Consider the following 7370-nt stretch of genomic DNA (forward strand, 5'->3'; position numbering starts at 1 on the left):
GTTGTAGATAGGAGGAAGTAATAGACCTTAAAGAGATGTACCTAAGTGCAAAGTACTGGTAACCGAGGTAACAGAGATCCAGAGAAGTGAAGTGACCTGCTCAAGGTCACCCAACGGATTCAGGATTAGAACCCAGGTCCTCTGACTCCACTGCTCATGCTAGGCCATGATTTAGTAGAAGCACGGCATAAGTGGATAGAGCATGATCCTGGGAGTCCCTGCCACTTGTCTGCTGTGTGACCTTGGGCAAGTCACTTTACTTCCCTGGGTCTCAGTTACCACATTTGTAAAATGGAGATTGAATCTGAGAGCCCCAGGTGGGACAGGGGACTGTGTCCAACACAGTTTGCTTGTATCTACCCCATTGCTTAGTACAAGGCCTGGCACATAGTAAGCGCTTAACAAATACCATAATTATTATTATTATTAGCAATAAATCCTTGATCTGTGGCCCTACCTGCCAGCGGGGATGGGTCATCTGAGGTGAGAGGAGATGCCTGGAGGTCACTGTGGGGGAAACCAAGGCCCGGCAGGGGGGCAGCATCCCCTCCAGGGAACGGTCAAAGGGGGCCCAGAGGCCCCGGCTGTCAGCGCAGGGCCGGGGCTGTCCTCTTCAGCCCCGATCTCCGCTTATGTAAGGCAGCCGCTCCATTACTCACCGTCTGGCTCCCACGGGGAGCACTCTGCCAACGCCTCCCACGGATGCCGGAGCCGGAGCCGGAGCCCGAGATCCTGGGGGAGACAGAGCCTGGGAAGCTGAGCGCGCCGCGAGCTCCACCACGGCCCGATCCCTTTCCGGGCAGCAGCACCAGAAGGCAGCATGGCCTAGTGGATAGAGCACAATCCGGGGAGTCAGAGGGACCTGGGTTCTAATCCCAGCTCTGCCACTTGTCTGCTGTGTAGCCTTGGGCAAGTGGCTTCACTTCTTGGGCCTCTGTTGCCTCATCTGAAAATGGGGATTGAGACTGTGAGCCCTAGTCCAGTCCTGCCTCTGGCCCGAACGCCTTCCCTTCTCAAATCTGACAGACAGTTATTCTCCCCCACTTCAAAGCCTTATTGAAGGCAAATCTCCTCCATTAGACCTTCCCTGACTAAACCCCTCCTTTCCTCTTCTCCCACTCCCTTCTGCATCACCCTGACTTGCTCCTTGGTTCTTCCCCCCTCCCAGCCCCACACCACTTATGTACATATCCCTAACTTATTTGTATTGATGTCTGTCTCCCCTGCTCTAGACTGTAAGCTTGTTATGGGCAGGGAATGTGTCTGTTTATTGTTGTAATGTACTCCCCCAAGCATTTAGTACAGTGCTCTGCACACAGTAAATGCTCAATAAATATGATTGAATGAATGAATGACAGGGACTGTGCCTGACCTGATTTGCTTGTATCCACCCTAGCACTTAGTACAGTGCTTGGCACATAGTAAACACTTAACAAATACCATCATTATTATTATTATTACTATTAAGGCACATCTCCTCTGGGGGGCCTTTCCTGACTAAGCCCTCTTTTCCTTTTCTTCAACTCCCTTCTGCATCGCCCTGACTTGCTCCCTTTATTCATCTTCTTTCCCACCCCCACAGCCTTTATGTACATGTCTGTCATATATCTATTTATATTAATATCTGCCTCCCTTTCTAGACTGTAAGGTCAATGTGAGCAGGGAATGTGTCAGTTTATTGTCATATTGCACTCTCCCAAGCGCTTAGTACAGTGCTCAGCTCAGCACTCAATAAATATAATTGACTGCCTGGGAGGAGGCAGTTTGTCTGGTAGCCCTTGTCGGGTAGAGAAAAATATTGGTTCAGGCAGATCTGGAGTCTCTTTTCTCCCCCAGGAGGGGCTGGAAAACCATCTGACCCTTTGCTTTTCAGTCATTGTGGCTCAACACTCGTTCATTCAATCATTCGTTCATTCGATTGAATTTATTGAGCACTTACTGTGTGCAGAGCGCTGAACCTAGCAGTTGGGAGAGGACAATACAACAATTAACAGACACATTCCCTATTCACAGTGAGCTTACAGTCTAGAGGGGGAGACAGACATTAAAACAAATAAATACATTACTGATGTGTACAAAAGTGGTATGGGGTGGGGCGGAGGGGATGAATGAAGGGAGCAAGTCAGGGCAACACAGAAGGGAGAGGGAGAAGAAGAAAGGAGGATTTAGGGAAGGTCTCTGGAAGGAGATGTGGTTTCAGTAAGACCATGAAGGGGATGAGAGTAATTGTCGAATGCAAGGAGAGAGGGCGTTCCATCCCCCCTTGTGGCACTTAACAGTTCCCCCGGGTGGTTCTTAGGCCAGACCCCTTGGGCAAACCATTATACTTAGGGAGAATGAGGTGAATCAGCAAGAGGAGAAGAGGCATGGCTGAGTGGAAAGAGGTGTTATGGGCAGGACCGTATCTGCTAATTCGGTTGTACTGTACTCTCCCATGGGTTTAGTACAGTGATCTTCACATGGTCAGTCAGTTATATACATTTTTTAAGTGCTTACTGTGTGCAGAGCACTATACTAAGCTCTTGGGAGAGTACAATATTCAGACACATTCCCTGCCCACAGAGAGCTTACAGTCTAGAAGAGGAGTAACGTAGTAAGTGCTCAATCCCTAGCACTGATTAATTGAAAGAGCCTAGGCCTGGGAGTCAGAGGACCTAGGTTCTAATTCCAGTTCTGCTAATTGCTTGCTGTGTGATCTTGGGTAAGTCACTTCTCTGAGCCTCAGTTCTCTCAACTGTAAAATGGGGATTCTATACCTGTTCTCTCTCCTACTTAGAACCATATGGGATACTGACTGTGTCCAACCTAATTAACTTGTACCTTCCCCAGTTTGACACATAGTAAACACTTAACAAATACCATTTAAAAAAAATCTGTTTATAAGCCTTTCTGCTGCTTGTCCCCTCTCCTTACAGGGCTTCTGTGATCTATCAGTCAACTAAAACTATTCATTGAGTACTTTTTGAGGACTAAGCACCTACTAAGTGTTTGGGAGTGTCTGACAAAAGCTTCCATTCTAATGGGAAGCAGAAAATAATAAACACCAAAACTATTTATGAATAATTGGGGCAGGAGGAAAACCAGGATATAGAGCACATATCAGGATGAAATAACTGAATAAATCATCGTTATCATCATCATCATCATCATCGTTATTATCATTCAATTTGTTAAGCACTTGCTATGTGCCAAACACTATTCTAAGAAATGGGATAGATACAAGATAACCAGGCCAGACCCAGTCCCTGCCCCACATTGGGCTCATAGTCTAAGTAGGAGGGAGTAGGATTTAATCCCCATCTGATGGATGAGGAAACTGAGGCACAAAGTAATTAAGTGATTTGCCCAAGGTCACACAGCAGACAAGTGGTAAAACTGGGATTAGAACCCAGGTCCTCTGACTACCAGGCCTGGGCTCTTCCTACTAAGCTCTATGTGGGTTCAGAGCAGAGACCAAGAATCACGTTGCAGAAGGAAGGATGAAAAACTTTAGAGTGGAGCCATGTTACCCACTAGGCTGCTGGTTGATCGCACAATCCTCCTATTATTATTATTATTATCCGACTTTGCCTTTTACTGTGTTTAGCCACCTCTTATCCTATGCTTACACTACCATCCCTGCTGGGAACTCTCCCGCTTTCAAATACATGAGGCTGTTGTTCTCCTCATCTTCAAAGCCCTCCTGAAATTCCACCACCTCCTCCAAGGAAACTTTCCCCATGAATTCCCAACACCACGAGTCGCAACAACCCAACAACCACACTTAGCACTTGTGTATTTTTATCCATCCATCCACTTGCGGACATATGCATTTTCAATTGGATATTCTTCTATCTCATCTTGACGTACACTGGTGCTATCATCCATTATAGCCTCTCTACTGGAAGCTTGTGGGCAGGGAACGTGTCTACCAGCTTTTATATTGTACTCTCTCAAGCACTTAGTACAGTGCTCTGTACACAATAAGTGCTCAGTAAATATGATGGACTGATTAACTTAGATCTTCTTCCTGCTCCCATTATTTGTAAGTTCCTTGCGGGCAGAGAACGTGTATACCAACTCTGCTGTATTGTACTCTTCTCAGCATTTAGTACAGCGCTCTGCACGGAGTAATCGCTCAATAATCAATCTACCAATCAATCACATTTATTGAGCACTGTGTGCAGGTCAATGTACAAGGCACTTGGGAGAGTAACACTATAACAGATTTGGTAGAGTTGTTCCCTGCCCACAATGAGCTTATAGTGTAGAGGGCTCAAAAATACCACTGCTAGATTGATTGATATATAATTTAAGTCAGCTTGAATCCCCCATTATATTGTGAGCCCCTGGAGGGCAGTGCCCTTGCTTGTATCTGATGCACAGTGCTCTACACTCAGTAGGTGCTCAGTGAACATCAGAACGAAAGCGTTCAATTCTGTAATACTCTCCCAAGAGCTTAGTACAGTGCTCTGCACATAGTAAGCATTCAGTAAATACCACTAATTGATTGATTGACCCATTCAAGAGTTCTCATTCCTGGAAAAGCACAGAGGAGTCATAGCAGGGGCCTTCGAGACAGACAAGTCTCCTTCCGGCTCTGGTGAGCAGGGCTTCGGTTTCTTCTCAGAAAACCTGAAGAGGAAAAGTGCGGCAGCCTGTGAGTGAGTTTGGATTGGGGGTGGGGAGAGGTGGAGGAGAGGAAGCGGCGATATTTATAACAGACGGAGTCTCAGGGAACAGAATGCTAAAGAATGAAAAAGCTCACTGGGATGAATATGAAACATATGTCGTGCCTAAAGCAAACCCAGCTTTGCTATATACAAATTTCGGGGTGGGGGGTGGATTTCGGAAATGGAAGAAATATCTGGCCATCCGTAAACGTCTACTCCTCCCCGGGGCTCCCGGAGCCTGAGACCGCTGCTCCGATGGGATCAGGGGGAGGTGTCCCGCGGGCTCCCTAAACTGCTCCTTGTACGGAGTTGCAGACCGGCTCTGGGCCTGTGTCTGCAGACTGGTCCAGAGGGGCAGCGTCGGGATGAGTAATTCATAGCCGCCGGACGCAAATTCCGGGCTGGACCTCTACACCCCATCTTGCAAAAGGGGCACAAGAGTGCACTCTGCACTCTTGCAGCAGAACCACCTATCCTAGGGAGGTCTGTGTTTGTGTGTGTGGAGGTGTCCCTGCAGACCTTCTGAGAGGTTTTTTTTTTTTGATGAGGAGCGACACCCCTGTGGTTGGAAAGGGAGGCTGCCCTTCTTCTTGAAAATCATGCTGGACAAATCTTGGCGGGGGGCGGCTCAGTAACTGAGGGTTATTAAGGGGCAAGCAACAAGTTGCTGACGCTCAAGCACGAGGAGCGGATGTGCCCTTGCCATTTCCATGAATACAACAGGGCCCGAGAGGCATCCTGACTTACGGGTAGAGGGGGCGGGGAGTCAGGGAAGAGGAGGAGGGTGGGTTGGAGGCTCCAGAGAGTTTCTGCTCCACAATATAGGTGCAGCCAGTGCTCCCCAGAGCCTGGGTTTGGCTGCTGGGGGCGTCAGAGGCCCTGTCTCAGAGCCAAACCTCAACAAGAACAACAACAACATGAACAATCGCTGCGTTGGGGAGAAGCGCATCATTATCCCTCCCCCAAAACTTCAGCTCTCCACAGAAAGGGCAGAATCAGGGCGGCGGATTCGGCTCCCCCCAAGTTCTCCAGGTCGGGGGCGGCGAAGGGGCGGCCGCATGTCGCCGTCCACAGATTTTCCCACCTCTCTGCGGCACCCCGGGGTACACGAGGACCCGGAGCCGGGTAAAAATAGTGCCACCCAGTTTCCTCAGCCACGGGAGAGGCGGCCATGTTCTCTTCCCCGTCTGGGCTGCAAACTTCACCAAATATTTACTATGCTCTTTGCACCGCCTATCAGCTATCACATGCCAAATTGACTGAAGGGGCCACCCACTTCTGATACAATCCCTGTCACCGGGAGATGGAGCCTCCTGGGGCCTGATGGGATTGGGTTTATGTTGGGAATGTGCACCACCACCACCCCCGCTTCCCTTCCTTCCCCCTCCCCACTCCCCGGGCACCGAACAAAGCGGGCACACGACTGCTGTTCGGGCCTAAACGCGGTGCCAATCTCTCATCAATCAGTCCAAACAGATGGGCCAAGCCCGTTCCCTGAAGGCCACTTTCATTTGGGCTTTGCCAAAACACGTGTCTGGAGAGTAGCGGCTAGGACAGAGAGTCCCCCGCCTCATTTTTCTCCCCCTTGCCCCCCTCCAGAAAAAGCCAACCTGCACCGGCCTTCTGAGTTCAAAGCAGGAAGCTCTAGATAGGAGACCAGGTTGAAAGGGGAGCCATCTCCCCAAATCTTCCTGAAGAAGAAACTGACCTGCGTTGATGGGAGAGCCCCGAGTGCCACTCATTCATTCATTCATTCATTCAATCATATTTATTGAGCTCTTACTGTCTGCAGAACACTGTACTAATCACTTGGGAGAGTACAATCTAACAATAAGCAGACACATTCCCTGCCCACGACCAGGAAGCAGCCACCGTTTATTTACTTATATCTATTAATATCTGTCTTCCCCTCTAGACTGTGAGCTCATTTTGGGCAGGGAATGTGTTTGCCAACACTGTGGTTTTGCATTCTCCCAAGCACTTAGTACAGTGCTGTGCACACAGTGAACGCTCGATAAATACAATCGATTGATTGGTTTCCCTGAGTCGTGAGTGTCCTGTAAGAGTCCTCAGGGCCCTAGTCAGACTGAGGGAAGACACCAGCCACAGAGACTCACTTCACACACATGCACACACACATGCACGTGCGTGCACACACACACACAGAGTCTCTCTATCTCTCTCACTCATGGAAATTCAGGACCTGAGTTCTAATCCCGGCTCCGCCACCTGTCTTGAGTACCCTTGAGTAAGTCACTTCACCTCTCTGTGCCTCAAATAGTTCATCTGTAAAATGGGGATTAAGGCTGTGAGCCCTATGTGGGACAAGGACTGCATTCAAACCTGATTATCTTGTCTCTACCCCAGTGCTTAGTACAGTGCCTAGCACATGGTAGGTCCTTAGCAAATACCATTAAAAAAAGACAAAGAAACAAAACCTCAGCCCAAAATTCCCAGTAGTTTTCTGGGTTTCTCTATTCCCTCTCCTGGCATGGGGCTTGGTGGAATCTGTCCTACTTGGGAACATTTTTATGCCTATCTCCCACTTTACTTGTCAACTCCTTGTGAGCAGGAGGAAGAATCAATTCTCGGTTTGAGTCTTCCTAAGTGCTTAGTACAGAGCACTGCACCCAGTGGGTGCTCAATCAAGACAACTGATTGATTAACCTGCTCCCTTAGCTGCAATGTTCTGTGCCCTTTGTCTTTTATGTTGCTTTT

The sequence above is a fragment of the Ornithorhynchus anatinus genome, chromosome 11 (genome assembly GCF_004115215.2).
Source record: "Ornithorhynchus anatinus isolate Pmale09 chromosome 11, mOrnAna1.pri.v4, whole genome shotgun sequence".
NCBI classification, from domain to species: domain Eukaryota; kingdom Metazoa; phylum Chordata; class Mammalia; order Monotremata; family Ornithorhynchidae; genus Ornithorhynchus; species Ornithorhynchus anatinus.